The sequence below is a fragment of the Macrotis lagotis genome, chromosome 5, assembly GCF_037893015.1.
Source record: "Macrotis lagotis isolate mMagLag1 chromosome 5, bilby.v1.9.chrom.fasta, whole genome shotgun sequence".
Taxonomy (NCBI): domain Eukaryota; kingdom Metazoa; phylum Chordata; class Mammalia; order Peramelemorphia; family Peramelidae; genus Macrotis; species Macrotis lagotis.
The window spans coordinates 213,537,914-213,555,658 of record NC_133662.1 but is presented as its reverse complement, the minus strand read 5'-3'; positions in this window follow the sequence as shown (position 1 = coordinate 213,555,658).

Here is a 17,745-nt window from a genome sequence, read left to right as displayed (position 1 = left end):
ATGAGAGACCCTTGCAAAGGATCCGGAGCCCAGTGAAATGCCCGCTCCAGCTCGGAGGCCAGGGGAGGGAAGAGCAGCACCGTGCCGCGGCCATCAACTCACCTGTCCTGTGGACGCGGTGGAGCCTCCGCCCTGGTGGCCAGCAGCCCGCGCAGCCGGGCCAGCTGAGAGCCTAGCTGGATCCTGGGTCCCCAGCTCCGAGCCCCCGCTCTCTCACCCCGGGGTCCAGGCGCCCCACAGTCGGGGTGCAGCGAGGCGCGGGGGAGACTGGTCAGAGCCCGGGGCTGCGTTTCCAGGCGGAGCTGCGCGCGCCGGCGCACGCCACGAGCACCCCCGCCCCTCTCCGCCCCCCTCACTTGGCTGGAGGGTTCGGGAGAGCCAATCCTGCCCAGCGGAGCTAGCCCGAGCCGCTGCCCCAGGGGCTTGGGGTGGTCCTGCCGCCAAAAAGCCTGAAAATGGTGGCAGAAGAAGCGGCGGCGGGGCCGGGGGTCGCCCGCTGCGGGCCAGCGCCGACGTGAGGATGCCCGGTCTGGCGGCTCGGCTCGGCCCTGCCCTGCGCCCTGGCACGGCCGGACGCCCCGATCAGCACCGGGGACAGAGACGCTGTGGCATGTCCCTGCCAGCCGGAAGGCCACCCTGGGCTGTGACGCAGGCTTGACTCACTGGCGGGCACGCGTCAATGGGAGAGGCACGCGTCTGGCAGACCGCGCTGGGATGGGGACCGCGGGCTGAGGAGTGGGAGGAGAGGAGGGGAGAGCCGGAGCCGTCTGTGGGGGTGAGGCCGAGATCTGGGCTTCCTTTCTCTGCAACACCCCTCGGAGGGCTGTCTCCGATAGCAATGGCCAAGCGCCGCCTGGGTAAACATAGCCAGCGGGTGCCAACAAGGTTATCTCCACATCTGAGGCTCCCTGGGCCTCCAGAGAGAGCGGGACACGGTTCAAATGCTGCATCTCATGGATCAGGAGAGGCAGCCTCTTATTTCTTGGCCCTGGACTTCGCAGATTTGTACAAATTCCTTCCACTCTAGCCAGACTGGAGTATTCACCATCCCCTTAAAGTGCTTTGTACATTTTCACCTCCCCCTTCTCTCCTTCACTCTCTTCACCTACAGAAATGATGCCAGCATCCTAACAGATACGACTGAACAACTACAAGCATTCCTTTGACTCTCAGGAGGGAAACTTGTCATGAATCCATTTCTTCTCTTTCCAACTAAAGTCTAGCCTTATGATGATGGTGAAGTTGGGTTCCTACAGTTCAGGACTTAGCAAATCCAGCCTCTTTCACTTACTAAGTGGGTGACAAAGACTAAAATCACAACCTCCCTGAACCTCAGTTTTCCTCATCTCTAAAATAGAGGTGATAATGGGTCACCTCCCTCACAGGTCTGGAGTGAGGCTTAAAAGGGTAGGGCCTAGAGAGTCTAACCAAAGCCTGAAGTCTTTAGGGACAGAGACATTGAAATATAAAGCAGAAAGCAAAATAGCCTTTCTCCACAGGAGAAAGACAATGAATGTGTCTCCAGGGCACAGACTTCATTCATACTTTTATCCTGGGTCACTCATCTGCATAAAATCCTTAAAGAAATAAGGGAAGCTTAATTGACTGAATTGAGAATAAACACCCTAGGGCAAGGTGGACTGTCTTACTAAAGGAAAGCATTTTTGAAGTAGCTAGGATCACTGGTATAAGGAAAGTTATATCTTCTCAACTCCCTTTGTGTGGATGACAAATAACCTCAGAGCTGAATGAGCCTTTGAAGCAATCCAAAAGAGAAAAAGAGGTTTCCACCGTTCTGGAAGCTAGGTTTGTTTGTTTTTTTAATACTCCAGCTGAGGAGAATGCAGTTCTTAGCCATTCTGTCAAAGATGCCTTCCACTGGGAAGATCTCAGTGATTGAGCAACCTACTAGGCCTAAACTGGAGAGTCCCTACCCTGTCAGAGCAGCCACTGACTGTGGCCTGGTCCGCTTCAGCAGAGCAAGAGCCTGGCTGAGCAGACTGCTTCATTCAACCTGACCAGCATCCCATTTCTACCCCCCAATCCATAGCATCCTGAAATGAACCAGCTCAGTTGAGCAACAGAACAATTCTATTGACAATGCCACACCCCTTATTAAACTTGAAAGGTCCAAGAAAAGTCTGCCCCTCTAGACTCTGGTATTTGAAGGAGTGGGAGAGAGGAGATGCTTTGTAATTACTCTTTTTGATGGGCTATTTGAGTAAATATCTTTGGTAAAAAGCTGAATTTATTATTGAGTTTATTACTCTATATACATTGAGGAAACCTCCCTGAAGATTGAATTCTTGGACCAGCCACCCATGGGGAACCCATTCCAGTTTGAGGGGAAGAAGTAAGCCCATAATTGGGGGTTACATATTAATAGTTTTGCAAACATTAAATGTCAATTATTATGGGATGACCATTATCTTATATTTCTTTGCATCTCCCTCAGCACTTAGCAACTCACCTAGTACACTATTCCAAAAATATTTGTTGGTGATTGAACCACTCTTTCTGCATTGGTTTTGCATACCTCTGCCATTTTTTCTCAGGTCTTGAGTGTTTCATGCCTGGAAGAAGTGGGATATTTGACCAGTCTCTTTTCCCCTGCTTTCTACTTTTCCTCTGGATCTTTGTGTCTAATCAGTGACGGGCAAAACCATCATTAGTATGTGCTAACTCAGAAACTGCTTTTATCTCCTTTCGCAAGTGATACCTAGAATACTTGTTCCAATTGTTTGCAGAAGCGAAGAATTGTTGAGAAAATTGGGGCATGGATTTCTGCCTGGGGAAACTGAAACAAATCAAGTCTAAATTTATCTGCTATATTTGTATCTCCAAGGAAGAAAAAGAAGGAAGGAAGGAAGGAAGGAAGGAAGGAAGGAAGGAAGGAAGGAAGGAAGGAAGGAAGGAAGGAAGGAAGGAAGGAAAGGAGGGAGGGAGAAAGAGAGGAAGGAAGGCAGAGAGGAAGAAAGGGAGGGAGGGAAGGAAGGAGAAGGGAAAGAAAAAGAGAGGGAAGGAGGAATAAAAGAAAGAAGGAAAGGAGGAATGGAAGGAGAGAAAGAGGGAAGAGAAAAGGAAGGAAGGAAGGAAGGAAGGAAGGAAGGAAGGAAGGAAGGAAGGAAGGAAGGAAGGAAGGAAGGAAGGAAAGAAAAGAAGAAGGAAGAAACACTGATTAGACATACTGTATGGCAGGCACTGTATTAAGCCTAAGGATACTAAAACAAACAGAAAGAAAATACAATCCCAGCTCTGAAAGAGTTTTACTTTCATGATGAGCAGCCTGTAAGGGTAGTAGGATGTTCTTTGAAGCAAATACTTGAGTCAGATTACCAATCTGGTGCAGGAAAACATATAAATTTTTTAAATTTCCCAATTTCATAGCTGGTGAAACAGAATTATAAAGCAAGGAATAAATGGCCTCATATGCAAGCCACATTTATTAAACTTCATCTGATGTATGCAGAGTACTTCTCTACATAAGGCAAAGGTTTGGGTCTTCATGGAGTTTATAGTCTAGGAAAATAAGGTACAAAGGAAGTATAATACGAACTATTATTTAAACTATTCAAGAAGGATAAAAACCATGTGTCCATTGAGGTCTGAGGAGGAAGGTTGCTACCATTAGGAGGGATATGTGAAAGTTCCATTAATGGGCAGCGCTTGAGCTTTAAGATATTGATAGGAATTCTGCAAACTAGGGAAAGGGGGAAATCCCAGACAGAGAAAACAGCAAGAAAATCTAAAAATCCAACAAACATTTATTGAATATTTACTATACAAGAACATGCATGGTTTTATTTTTGATTAGTATTACCAATGTCCAACATAATGTCTGACATGTAACAGTCACTTAATATGTTCTAATGAATGAATAAACGAGTATAAGGCACTTCGAAGACAAAAGAGGAAATAGGTCTTTCTCTCTTGGAGTTTACATTCTACTGACATCAAACTGAGAACCAGGATAGGAACAGAATGGTCATTGAAGCTAAAAGGGACCTTCAAGGTCATCTAGTTGACTCTTTTATTTTATAGGTAAAGAAATGAAGATAAAGCAAAGCAAAGTTTCTTGTGCAGGGACACACAACCGGTAAGTGTCTGGGGTAGGATTTGAACTGCTTGACTTGAAGCTCAGTGTTCTATCCACTGAACCATCAGAATACTTCAAGTTCAATTTTACTGAAGCATAAATTACACAGAGAAAAAAATGAAATTAGACTAAAAAGGTACGATAGAATAAATATCAGCCAAAAGAGTTGAACTTTATTAAAAATAAAAAAGGGAGTCACTGAATATGTTGGAACTGGGGATTTTCAGAACCAGATTCCTGCATAAGAAAGATTAATTTGGCAGTTGCATAAAAGATTTGGATTAGACTTAGAAGTAAACTCTAATCATGCTATGATTTTTGTCAGATTAGGAACCAAAATAAGCACATAAATCTATGAGATAATCTAGTCAGATCAGGCCCTTCCCTCAGTAAAGTTAGGGGAGCATTGAGGGAGGAAGATTAAGGGAAGATATATAGAAATAGATAAGGTGATTGGTCAGCATATCCATAGGTATAACCACTGAGAACCCCAGAATTTTTTCCCAGGGTCTACTTATCCTTCCCTGGTATTTTTATAAAGATCTCCAGTTCTCTTTATCCTGAGTATAATTAGTGTAAGATTCAATATTTCAGGGACCCTGAATTAGGGTAGTCTGCTAAAATGACAGAGCTGAGAAGAGCTGGGTGGATGTTATGTGACAAATTCCAAGTCAGAGGAGACTCAAGTGGCCATATTATGTACCAGTATATATCTTCATTGCATCCTCTTATAATAATTATAGTCAGCATTTCTATAAACCTTTATAAAGTGCAGCACTTTACAGAATCTTTTTATCCTCAAGAAAACCCTAAGGACTAGATGCTATTACTATGTCCATTTTTACAAATGAAGAAATCAAGGCAGACAGTGTTAGAGTGACTTTCCCAGGGCACCCTGGTACTAAGTGTCTGAAGTTGGTTTCAAAAATCAAATCTTACTGACTCCAAGCTATTCACTTTACCATCTAGCTGCCTATTGATCACAGTGTAACTAGGCAAATTCTTTGTTCTCAGAAGAGACAGGATAAACTTGAAATTGGAATCTCTGGGTTTCAGGGGAAATGACCACTTATAGCAGGAAAAGGAAAAGGATCCAGTGGAACACAACCTTCCTGACTAATATCCATATTGTATAAGGCTTTTCTCATTCCCGAGTTTCATTCAGACATATCTGGATGGTCAGCAATGAAGATGAGAAGTAGATTGATAGTTATAGGGCTCAGACCTGTCTGCTTGGTTTCCCACTTCTCAGATACTGCCAATTAATGTGTAGAATGATCTGTGAATGTTTTTTATTCTTTCCAGTCTTTTTTCTCATTACTTCCTTTCCCAAATTCTATGTACTAGCCAAACTGGACCATTAGTTGTTTCCAGAATTCAATATTCCATCTGCTGCCTGCTGATATTTGTCCAAACCTCTCCTCATTCTAGGAGTGCACTTCCTTCTCAATGCAACATCTCAAAATTTTTATTTCTTTCAGCCTTCCCTGATTCCCCCAAGTTATGAATGCCCTCTTGATCTTCAAATTACATTCTATACACTTTACTCTGTACACATGGTACCCTCCTGGCAGAATGTAATCACCTTGAGAATAAAGGGAAATGACTTCAGTACCCTGGAATGTAGGATTTTTTTTATATTTGTGAACATTTTTCCCCAATTACATGTAAAAACAATTTTTAGCATTGATTTTAAAAAATTTGGGGTTTCAAATGCTCTTTTGCCTTCTCCCCCTTTCCCCTTATTGAGATAGTAAATAATTTGATATAGATTAACATGTGCAATCATATTGATCCTTTTGTAAAAGAACACAGACCAAAAAACCTCACCAAAAATAAAGTGAAAAATAGTATGTTTCAATCTGCATCCAGATTTCATCTGTTCTTACCCGGGAGCATTTTTTATCTTGAGTCTTTTGAATTGCCTTGGATTATTTTATTGTTGAGAATAGCTGTCATTCACAGTTGATCATTGTACAATATTGCTGTTACCATAAATGTTCTCCTGGTTCTTCTCACTTCACTCTGTTATCAGTTCATGTAAATCTTTCCATGTTTTTTGGAAATCATCCTGCTTGTCATTTCTTATAATACAATAGTATTCCATTACTATCATGTGCAACAACTTGTTCAGCCATTCTCCAATTGATGGAAATCCCTTTGATTTTTCAGGGACTGTAGTTCTTCTGGTGTTGGGTTGCTCAAGGTAGGAATGCTCAATCCCACCAATATCTTTGTTCTCTTGACCAGAAACTGAAGCAGCAAGCTCAACTGTAGCAATTCAGACAATCAACACTATATTAAATCTGAAGACATTACCCTCCTAATGTCATGATCTTCTTTGAAGAACAAACAACAAATCTGATGTTACACTTTCACCATCATCTGATCTCCAAACTGGTAAATTCTATATGGTAAGGTTCAGAAACAACACAAGATTGATGCCAATACCTGCAAACACATTATCACAATATAATGATGATGCAAGGGAGGATGCCCAAGGCAAAAGCTATGTTCCAGGGTTTTCCAAACTCAAGGTCTTTAAAAAAAACCTGTTTTTTCCCAGTAATTCTGATCAAAGATTCCCTCCACAGAAAATCTGCCACCTCATAAATCTTAGAGTATTGAAGATGGGGGAGGTAGAAATATCTCACTATCTCATAATTTTTATGAGGGCTAATGAGAAGATGATTTCCATTGATAACAAAACAGAAAGCACACAGATGAACTTAAAACTTGAATATTCTCATACAGTCTTTGAGTTTAAAAAATTTTATTCACAAAACATTCTGGTGTTCCCTCAGAGAGAGGAGGGAGGAAAAAGAAGATAGAATGAAAGGGGAAAGAGGCAATGAAAAGGCATTTATTAAATGGTGCTTTCTATGTGTCAAGCACTTTGTGTGTGTGTGTGTGACTTTTGTCTTACACTGGACTTTGATAACTCAGGAAAAGAGCATGAGGTTGACGAATTTGTGTAACTCTGCCTCAATTAAACCCAATACATGAACAAGTCGAGAAATTACCTTCGATGTCACTGGTCCTCTTCCAAAAGGAAGGACTAACAACAAAACCAACAAAAAAAAAAGGTAAAGCTCTTATTCTAGTTGAGGGATATAAGAAAGATGTATCTTATTATTATTATTATTATTATTATGGATTTCCAGGAATCAAAGTCAAGTTGCACTTGGTCAAAGATTTTTTCAGCATCTATTGAGATGATCTTGTGGCTTTGTATGTTTAGATTTTTTTTAATGGTTCTTGTCCTTCATTATCAAAGAAGACCAAAATCACATCACTATGTTTGAGACAAATTTCAGTGTGTCTGACTGATCAGACCAATACAAGCTTGGAATACTCTACCGCAGGCTGCAGGTTGGGCACAAATAGTCCAAGTGAACAACTGGAGAGTATAATCTAAACTTACATATGTTTCTTTTGGGTTTTATTTATTTTTAATATGATTATGGGGATTGTTTTTCTAATGCTAAACCATCCTTGAATATCCCTGTATAAATCTCATTTGGACATAATGCATGATGGGAAGTCTGACAGAATTGTATTGAAAAATTGTGAGTCGATATATATTAATGATATTGACCTATAGTTTGCCTTCTCCGTTTTATCTTTCCCTGATTTAGGTTATTAGGACTATGTTTATCTCACTAAAGGGTTCTAATAAGGTGCTTTTCCCCTCAATTTTTGAGAATACTTTGTGAAATATAAGCATTAATTGTTTTTTTTTAATTTTTATAGAATTCTGTTGTGAATCCTTTTTTCTTTTGGTAGTTTTTCTTTTTTTTTTTACAACCAGTTCTATTTCGATTTCTGAAATTGGGTTAAAATCTCTATTTAGCCTTCTATAGTCTTAAAGATCATTTTTAAAGAATTCTTCTATTTCTTTTGTGTTCTCAGTTTTGTTAGAATATATTAAATTCTGATTTTTAAAAATTTCTTCTAAAAATTTCTTCTGGTTCTCTTGTAATTTAACCTTACTCTTTTGCTATTTTGATTTTATTTCATGCTCTTTTTTTTTTTTTTAAAGGTTTTTGCAAGGCAAACGGGGTTAAGTGGCTTGTCCAAGGCCTCAAAGCTAGGTAATTATTAAGTGTCTGAGACCGGATTTGAACCCAGGTACTCCTGACTCCAGGGCTAGTGCTTTATCCACTACACCACCTAGCCACCCCTGCTCTTTTCTTTTTAATCAGATTAGCTAAAGATTTATAAATTTTATTAGTTTTTCCAAAGAATCAATTTTTAGTTTTATTTATAATTTCTATGGATTTGTTTCTTATTTATTCCCCCTGATTTTTAATATTTCCTCTTTTGTGCTTATTTTAGGTCTGTTCATTTGTTGGTTTTCTAATTTTTAGAATATAGATATATACTGGTCATTAATTTTCCATTTTTCTGTTTTGTTATAAGTATGTTCATAGAGATATGATATTTCCCCTGAGGACTGCTTTTGCTACATCTTGGAAATTTTGGTACTTGCTTCATCATTATCATTTTCTTTCACACAATTGTTAATTGTTTATTTGATTTGTTCTTTGATCCACTCAATATTTAGATTTTATTGTTAAATCTACATTTGAGTTTGTGTCTTTCTTAAACCAGGATACCTGGAACTGAATACAATACTCTAAATAATGAGGGCACAGTGCAATGGGACTATCCCCTACCTATTCCGAGAAAGGACATCTCTCTTAATGCAGTGAAATAATTATCTTCTTTGCATACGCCACTGACTCCTAATGAGTTTAAGGTCTCCTAAAGCCCTAAGACCTCTTTCAGTGCAACTGACATCAATTCATGCTTCTTCCATCATGTACTTAGGGAGCTGATTTCTTTGGTACCCAAGTACAAGTTATCCCTCCTTCCTTTGACATTATGTTGGTCTCTAGTAAATATTTTAAGAAATATGTTTTTCATAGAAATTCTTCTGAAGGTCTAATTTTTTATCCCTCTTTGTTTGATCACAAAACACTTATCACATTTTACTAGACTTCAAATCTGACCTTAGACAGTTGCTAGCTGTATGACCCCAGGTGTGTCACTTAATCCTGTTTGCCTCGGTTTTCTCATCAATGAAATGAGCTGGGGAAGGAAATAGCAAATTGCCTCAGTATCTCTGTCAAGCAAACTCCAAAATGAGGTCATGAAGAATCAGACAGAAATGAAAACAACTCAACAACACTAGATTGTAATCCTGAACCAAAATCCACTGGTTGGCAAGGTAGAATGAGAAGTAGATTTACCCAGGCTAAGGGAATCAACAAAAAGGAGGTGGGGAGAAGACAGAGGAGGGGGCAGAAGTTACTGAAGAAGTAAAGAACACAAAATTATAATCTTGATCCTGCCTCTCTGGGTGACTCAGGGCATGTCATTCAACTTCAGTGTTCTTCATCTCCATTGGAAACCTGAGGTCAGACTTGCCAGATGACTAAAGAAAGAGTGGAGAGAGAACTGTGTAGGCAGAAAATGTGTCATGCTGCAAGACAGGTCACAAAGACACAAACACAGAGAGGTCATTCAGTCCAAACTATATCTCAACAGAAATCCCCTCTATGCCATCCTAGTAATCATCTACCTGCCATGTGTGTCTGGGTAGTGTTGGACAAATCTCTCTGGGCTTCAGTTTGATCATTTGTAAAGTGAATTGAATGACTAAATTCTAGGAATGCTTTCAGTGATGATGAGCTCTGTGCTTACTGAGAAAGTTCATTAATTCCATCTTTTGACAGCTCTAATTGTTAGTTTTACATTATTTGAAGTTGAAATCTTTCTTCCTATAACTTTTTTATTTGTTCTGGTTCTTCCCTCTGAACTAAAACTTTGTCCCGATGGTCTTCTAACATTTAAAGGGAGCAATTATATTCTTTTTTTTTTTTAGGTTTTTGCAAGGCAAAGGGGTTAAGTGGCTTGCCCAAGGCCTCACAGCTAGGTAATTATTGAGTGTCCGAGGTGGGATTTGAACCCAGGTACTCCTGACTCCAAGGCCGGTGCTGTATTCACTGCACCACCTGGCTGCCCCAGCAATTATATTCTTAAAGGCAGAAGATAGAGTGGCAATCCTGAAGTCAGGAAGACTCCTCTTCCTGAATTCAAATCTGTCCTCAGATACTTCCTAGATGGGTGACCCTGGGCGAGTCACTTAACCCTTGTTTGCTTGAGTCTCCTCATCTGCATAAAATGAGCCCCAGAAGTAAAAGGCAAATCATTCTAGTATCTCCACCAAGAAAATTCCAAATGGCTAAAGAACAACATTAATAACCATACTCTTTGTGTCTCCTAGCCCAAACCCTTCTCTTGCCATAAGATCTCTAATTCCTTTAATCAATATCTGTTTGCTCTTAACAGCATATTATTTAATTTACCTCCTTTTAACAAAACCTGGTCACATCAAAGGCAACCACAGTAAATCTCTTTATTAAAATAAGAAGTAAGGGGCGGCTAGGTGGCACAGTGGATAAAGCACCGGCTTTGGAGTCAGGAGTACCTGGGTTCAAATCCCACTTTGGACACTCAATAATTACCTAGCTGTGTGGCCTTGGGCAAGCCACTTAACCCCATTTGCCTTGCAAAAAACCTAAAAAAAAAAAAAAAAAAAGTAAACAGAAATCAGAGTAGTTATACAGTTTAGGATAGATTATGGTAGAATACGCAAGTGTAAATGATCTGGGAGCAAATAAAAAATCTTAGTCCAACCTAAGACAATGGATGAAACCTGTTCTTAGCAGGCTTTAGGTTTTCAGGTGCTAAGAATCAAGGACAATGAAGGAAACTGACTTCCCTTCCATGTGCATAGTTTTGAGGTGATCACCAAGGTCCCATTAAAAGATTGATGCTTGCCTTACTCAATGTCTTCCTTAAACTCCCTTTTTCTTTTTTTTTCTTTTTTTCTTTTCAATGGGGTTAAGTGGCTTGCCCAAGGCCACACAGCTAGGTAATTATTAAGTGTCTGAGGCCAGATTTGAACTCAGGTATTCCTGACTCCAGGACCGGTGCTCTATCCACTGAGCCACCTAACTGCCCCCTAAACTCCCTTTTTCAAGTATGTCTACCTTATGCAGTGACTCGAGTCAGAGGTCTCTCAGCCAATCAGGAATCATATCCTCTTACACATGCATAATATAGTACATAACTTCCTAGGACTGTTTTTGGGGAATTATCTGAGCTAAGGTGAGCTAAAGCATTTTGTGAGTCTTAAAATACTATGTAAATGCCAGTTGTTACTATATTGCTATGCAGTATAGATATATCTCAACTGAAGCAAATCTAATCTGTCCAGATCATGATTTCCTTACCTGTGAAATGAAGGTATTAGATTTTAAGATAATTTTGAAGATGTCTTCTAACTCTAAATCCTATGATTTTATGAAGTACCAGCCCAGATTTATTAAAAATACCAGTGAAAATAATGATTCAACACTATAAGAAGAGATTTTTTTTTATTTTACAAAAAAGTCTTTTAACTAGACAGATTTCATCATGCATGCAAAATCCTAGTTTTGCCACCATCTATGTGCATTTTGGCAAGTCTCTAGCTCTTTGTTTCCACATCTTTAAAATACAGGGATTAGGCTAGGTGATCCTTACTGAGGTCCCTTCCAGCTATAAATCTTAAGAATCCTAACCAAACACCTCACATACAAACAACTTTTCTAGAATGTCTATTGTGTAAAGAGAGGTCTCCCTATAAGCATATTGTCATAATAATTGCTATTGTTGTTTGCCCTTCATTATTGATGGTGGTGATGCCAAGACAAGCAAATGAGTTGGATTTGAGTGAGAGGGTGCTGTGCTAGGTCACCAACCTCACTTCCTCCTCCAGAGTCATCTGGATCACTGGCCAGATATGAAGCAGGATGATTGGAGATGGCCCTGAATGTGAGGCTATCGGAATTAAGTGACTTGCCCAATGTCACAGAACTAGTAAATGTCAACTGTGTGAGATTGAATTTGAAATCAGAACCTTCTGACTTCAGGGCTGATACTCCACCCACTACACCACCTAGCTGCCCTATATAATACTAATAAATAGCCAACATTTATACAGTCCTTATGTTGTTCCAGGAGCTTTGTTAAAAGCTTTACAATCATTAAATCATTTGATCCTTATGAACCTGGGAGGTTCGTATTATTATATATAGGAGAAAACTGAGACAATCTGAGGTGAAGTGGCTTGCACAGGGTCACACAGCTAATAAACATATGGTCGATTTTGAACTCACATCTTCCTGATTCCAGGTCCAGTTTTCTATCCAATGCACCACCTAGTTAGATTCTCTGAGGTTGATATTCTTCATTTTATATTGTGTTAAGAGAGAGAGAGGGAGGACAGCCGGATAGCCTAAGGAAATCTAAGATACCAAATTCAGATCTGCATTCTTGAAACTTTCCAATTTGGTCAAGACCTGACTTTGCCAACTGTCTCAACAAATTCAACAAACATGCATGAGCCATCTAAGTGGCTCAGTGGCTAGACCTGGAAGCAAGAAGACCTCAATTCAAATCCAATCTCAGACATTTATTAGCTTTGTGATCCAAGGCAAGTTCCTTTACTAATGCTGGCCTCAATTTCTCATTTGTAAAATGGAGATAATATCACCTGCGTCCTAAGATTGTTGTGAGAAAAAATTTGTAAAGCGATTAACAAACCATAAAGTAGTATATAAATGTTAGCTATTGTTCAGGGTAAGACAATATGCTAGAGGGGTGGCTAGGTGGTGCTGTGGATAGAGCACTGGCCCTGGAGTCAGGAGGACCTGAGTTCAAATCCAACCTCAGACACTTAGTTACCTAGCTGTGTGGCCTTGGGTAAGTCCCTTAACCCCATTGCCTTGCAAAAAAAAAAAAAACCTTAAAAAAAAGACAATATGCCAGGTGCTACAAAGAAAAGATACAAAGATGAAAAAAAACAGTAACAACTAATTATCTGAAGGTCCCTAAAAGAATTTATAGTATTAAAAGGGGTAATCATAGAATAACATAGACCTAAGACTGAAAGGGATGTCAGATGCTGGATGTTATCCAACCTTCTCGTGTTAGAGATGGGCAACCTGAGCCTCAGGGAAGTTAAGTGACTTGTTCAAGGTCACAAGGCTGTAAGCATAAGAAGTAGGATTGGAATCTTTGATTCCAAAGATTTGGCATCATTTTGATTTATAAGCCCCTTGAAGGCAAAACCTATTTTATTTCATCTTCAACTCCTCAAATTCCTCCTGGACCACTACTCAGCTTTCAATAGAAAGCTCTTAATAACTGTTTGTTAATTTGAACAGTCTGGGGTCCCTTGGAAGCTAAGCCAGACTGCTTGTTTTCATTAGAGACATGTGTAAGAAAACCCCTCTCAAATTGCCAGCATTCTCATCACAAACAAGTCTTGCTCCCACTCCACCCCCTTGACTATTGGCAAGGCATTTACTGGATTCCCGTTTGCAAGAGCAGAGAGGGTATCCATCTATGTAAGAGTTGCAGCAGTGATGATGGGGGTGCACTGGAGGACCCCAGGGAAGATGATGAGAATAAAAAAGGATTTGGTTTTTTTTTTCTGCCTACAAACAGGGGAATTGGGAAGATGAATTTCAGATGGAGTGCCTTGCCACACCCTACTAGACAGTGCCTGGGGTGGGGGTTGAGGGAAGGAGACAGAATGGAGGCTTTGGTACCACAAATATAGACCTATTTCCATAAAGACTCCGGCAGCCTACCATTCTATAAATATCTCAGCCAATTTTCCATGGCTCTCATGTGACTTTGATGCCTGCATCTTCTGCTAGGATCTGTCGTCATGGTGACGAGGCCATGTGATCCTCCCCTCTTCATTCATGATGACTCTGAGCTGTCCTGGGGAGGGAAGAGATGGGCTAGGGGGAGGAAAGAGAGAAAAGAAATTAATTTTTAAAAAATAATCAGGCTAAAAGTTTCCATTCGTTGCAAAATTGGGCTTAAGGCAAAGATGTGCTAACAGCCTTATCGATCTTCTATGATTGTTAAAGAAACAACATATTTATTCTAGAGGCAGTACAGGAGAGTTGCCTTTGGATCAAGGACTGTTACAGCTGGGAGGGGGATCAGGGGTGAGGTGAGGTCATCCAGTTTATTAGGATCAGGACCCAGGACCCAGGACCCAAATACTCAGGTCCAGACCAGAACTTAGTCTTCCTGACTCCCAGTCCAGGTGGTTTGATTCTTTCTTCATTATCCTTCACCCTGTGATTATGGCAAATTGACAAAGCTGGGACCTGTTAGTCTCCAGAATTCCATGTTTCCTCTGACCTTGAGCCAATGTGTTCCCCATTCCTGTGCTTCCCTTTGAGGAAGGTGGGGATGATGAGCTCAGGGAGGTAGAAGGTCAGACCCAGGCTGGGTTTCTTATGGGATTTTAATCAAAGATGGCAGAAGGGGGACATCTCTATGCTTTGTAACAGAATCCCCAGAACAGGAAAGTGGGGAGGAGAACTATCTCACTGCTGGAAAGTAGCATGACACTAGGGGAAAAAATGGTGACTGTGGAGCCAGTTTTTGAATTCCATCTTTGCCTCTTATTACCTTATGTGACTTTAAATAGATCATTTTACCTCTTTCTGGGCCTCAGTTTTCTTACCTCTAAAATTAAAGCATTAGAGTAGATGACCTCCAAGGTCCTGACCAGCTCTAAATTTTTTATCTTTAAAATGGAATCGGGGTGGCTAGGTGGTGCAGTGGATAAAGCACCAGCCCTGGAGTCAGGCGTCCGGTCTCAGACATTTAATAATTACCTAGCTGTGTGGTCTTGGGCAAGCCACTTAACCCCATTTGCCTTGCAAAAAAACCCCTCTAAAATGGAACCAGGAATATTTGGCCCAGAGAGGAGAAAACCAGGGGATGGGAGGGGGAACATGATAATAGTATTCTAATATTTCAAGAGTCAATCCATTAAAAAAGAAAACCTGACAATGGATAAGTCAACAAGCATTTATTAAGGACCTACTATGCTAAGCACTGGGGGATTAAAAAAAAAAGGCAAACAAAAACCATCTTCTGCTGTAATAGGTAATGATAAAATGGAATGTGTCCAGAGGAATGACCATAGATTTACAGCTGTAAGGGACCTTAGAAGTCATGTGATGCAACCACCTCATTTTACAGATGGCAGTCAAAACAACCAAGATATTGAAGGGTTTGGAGACTCTGATACATGAGGACAAAGGAACTGGATATGTTTAGCCTGAAGTAGACAAGTGGAGGAGTCTTAGAGAAGGGAAAAGAAGAAGGACCTAATTTACTCAAGTTGGAGAGCTGTGACAAGGAAGCTAGAGATGTAGTATAAATGGGTGAGCATTTCAAAGAGGAAGATTTAGGTTTGAAGTGAGAAAAAAAAATCCTAACTGTTCTCACAGCCTGTGAGGAGTATGGGGGTGTTTGGGTTCCACCAGAAAGTGAAGGAAGAATTGTTAATTTACATTACAAAGACTAGGGTCTACCTGTATTTGTGCCTATGGGCAGGTATGAGAGCTAAAACAAAAAGATTTAGACTCAATCTGATCAAAAACTGAGATTAGGCCAGGTCTGTCCCACCTAGTTCTAAATTTCTAGATCTTTCAACTTCTCCTTTGCTCATGTTCAAGTAGGTAGTTTTTCTTGTTCATTGGTATCATGAACAGTCAGGGAAATGTATGGGAACCAATGTATTGATTAGATTGTGACCTCAGTCAATGTAAATACATGAAGGGGCAGGATCAAAGCCTTTCAAACTGTATAAAAGACCTAACACTTCTGGGATTCCTCACCCTTCTCTCTCTTTGAGAGAGGTGTGCCTTTTATTAAGATGTTTTAATTAAAAAAAAACGAATTCCATCATTCTGGATTAAGTATTCACAAGCCATTTATAAAACTGCCCTTAAGTGGAATGGCCAGCCTTAGGAAATAATGACTTCCCTCTTGTTGAAATTATTTAAGCAGAGAGGATTTTTACTCAGATATGGGTAGGACTAGATGACTTCTGAGGATCCTCCCAAATGGGATGGATCAACCCTATATGATTTCAGGGGGGGGAAACTAAAATGATAACTAGCCTTTACTATGTAGAAGAGTATATTAAGGTTTGGAAAGTTCTTTACATACAATATCTCAGTTGATCTGTAAGATGGAGTTGCCTCAGTTTTCTCATCTATAAACTGAACTGGAGAAGGAAATGGCAAACCATGCCAGTATTTTTGCCAAGGAAACCTCTAATGGGATCGCCAAGAATTGAATATTACTGAAATGAGTCAAAAACAACAACAGCAACAAGAAACTGGGTCCTATCAGCCCCAATTAGCAAATGAAGAAACTGAGGCTGGAAAAGTTAAGTAACTTGTCCAGAAACCCAAAGCTAGCAAGGAACGGAAGTGTGACTCGAACTCAGATCTCCCTGACTCCAGGTCTAATTCTCTAGCCAGCTTAGAACTAGAGCAAATAGTCAGGAAGGGAAACAAAGAGTGGGTTTCAACTCATTATAAAGAAGAATTTCAATAGTGTCTCTATACTACTTCTGTATCTCTCACATATATAAGTATCCATAATTTCATCAGCTAGGGAACTCTGGTGTGAAAATCCTTTCTTCCACAAAAAAAAAAAGACAGATTTATCACTTTGTAGACAAATCCTGAGAGCTACCTGAGGCATGGCAAAATGACTTATCCAAAGTCACATAGCTAGTTAGCTAGTGTTGGGCCAGAATTGAACCAGTATCTTTTTACTTTAGATTCATTTCTTTTTTTTCTTTTCTTTTTTTTTTAAGGTTTTTGCAAGGCAAATGGGGTTAAGTGGCTTGCCCAAGGCCACACAGCCAGGTAATTATTAAGTGTCTGAGACAAATTATTAAGTGTCTGAGACCGGATTTGAACCCAGGTACTCCTGACTCCAGGGTCCGTGCTTCATCCACTGCGCCACCAAGCTGCCCCTTTAGCTTCATTTCTTGATCAACTGCCCTATCTTCCACACAATAAGCATTTAATAAATATTTGTGGAATTTAATCAAACACTTGAAACTGGCCTAGAATGAAATATGAGAATCTTTTTAGATCTTCAACTCTTCAATCTGCCATTTGCCACCTAAGTGACCTTGGGCAAGTAACAGCAACCTTTCTGCATCACAATTTTGTCTTCCGTAAATTAAGTTAGACTAGATGCCCTCCAAGCTCCCTTCTATTTTTCGATCTGTGATCCTATTGTTTAGTCATGTTCAACTCTTTGGAACCCCATTTGGGGGTTTTCTTGGCAAAGATATTGGAGTATTTTGTCATTTCCTTCTCCACTCATTTGACAGCTGAGGAAACTGAGGCAAACAGAATAAGAGACTTGCCCAAGGTCACACAGTTAAAAGTATCTGAGGTCAGATTTGAACTCAGGAAGATGAGTCTTCCTGAATCCAGTTTTGATGGTCAATTCACTGCACCGACTGGCTGCCCATTGCATCCTATGTAGAGAGCCTTTAACTGATTCATTGATTTAGAACTGGAGGGGACCTTAAGAACTATTGACACAATACATTTTACAGAGGAAGAAGCTGAAAAAATGGGGAAATGGTTTGTCCAAGGTCACAATGGTAATGAGTGGCCATAAATGTTTATTTGGGGGGATTTATTCACTGATCATTGTCACCTCCTGTGAGGCAGATAGGGCAA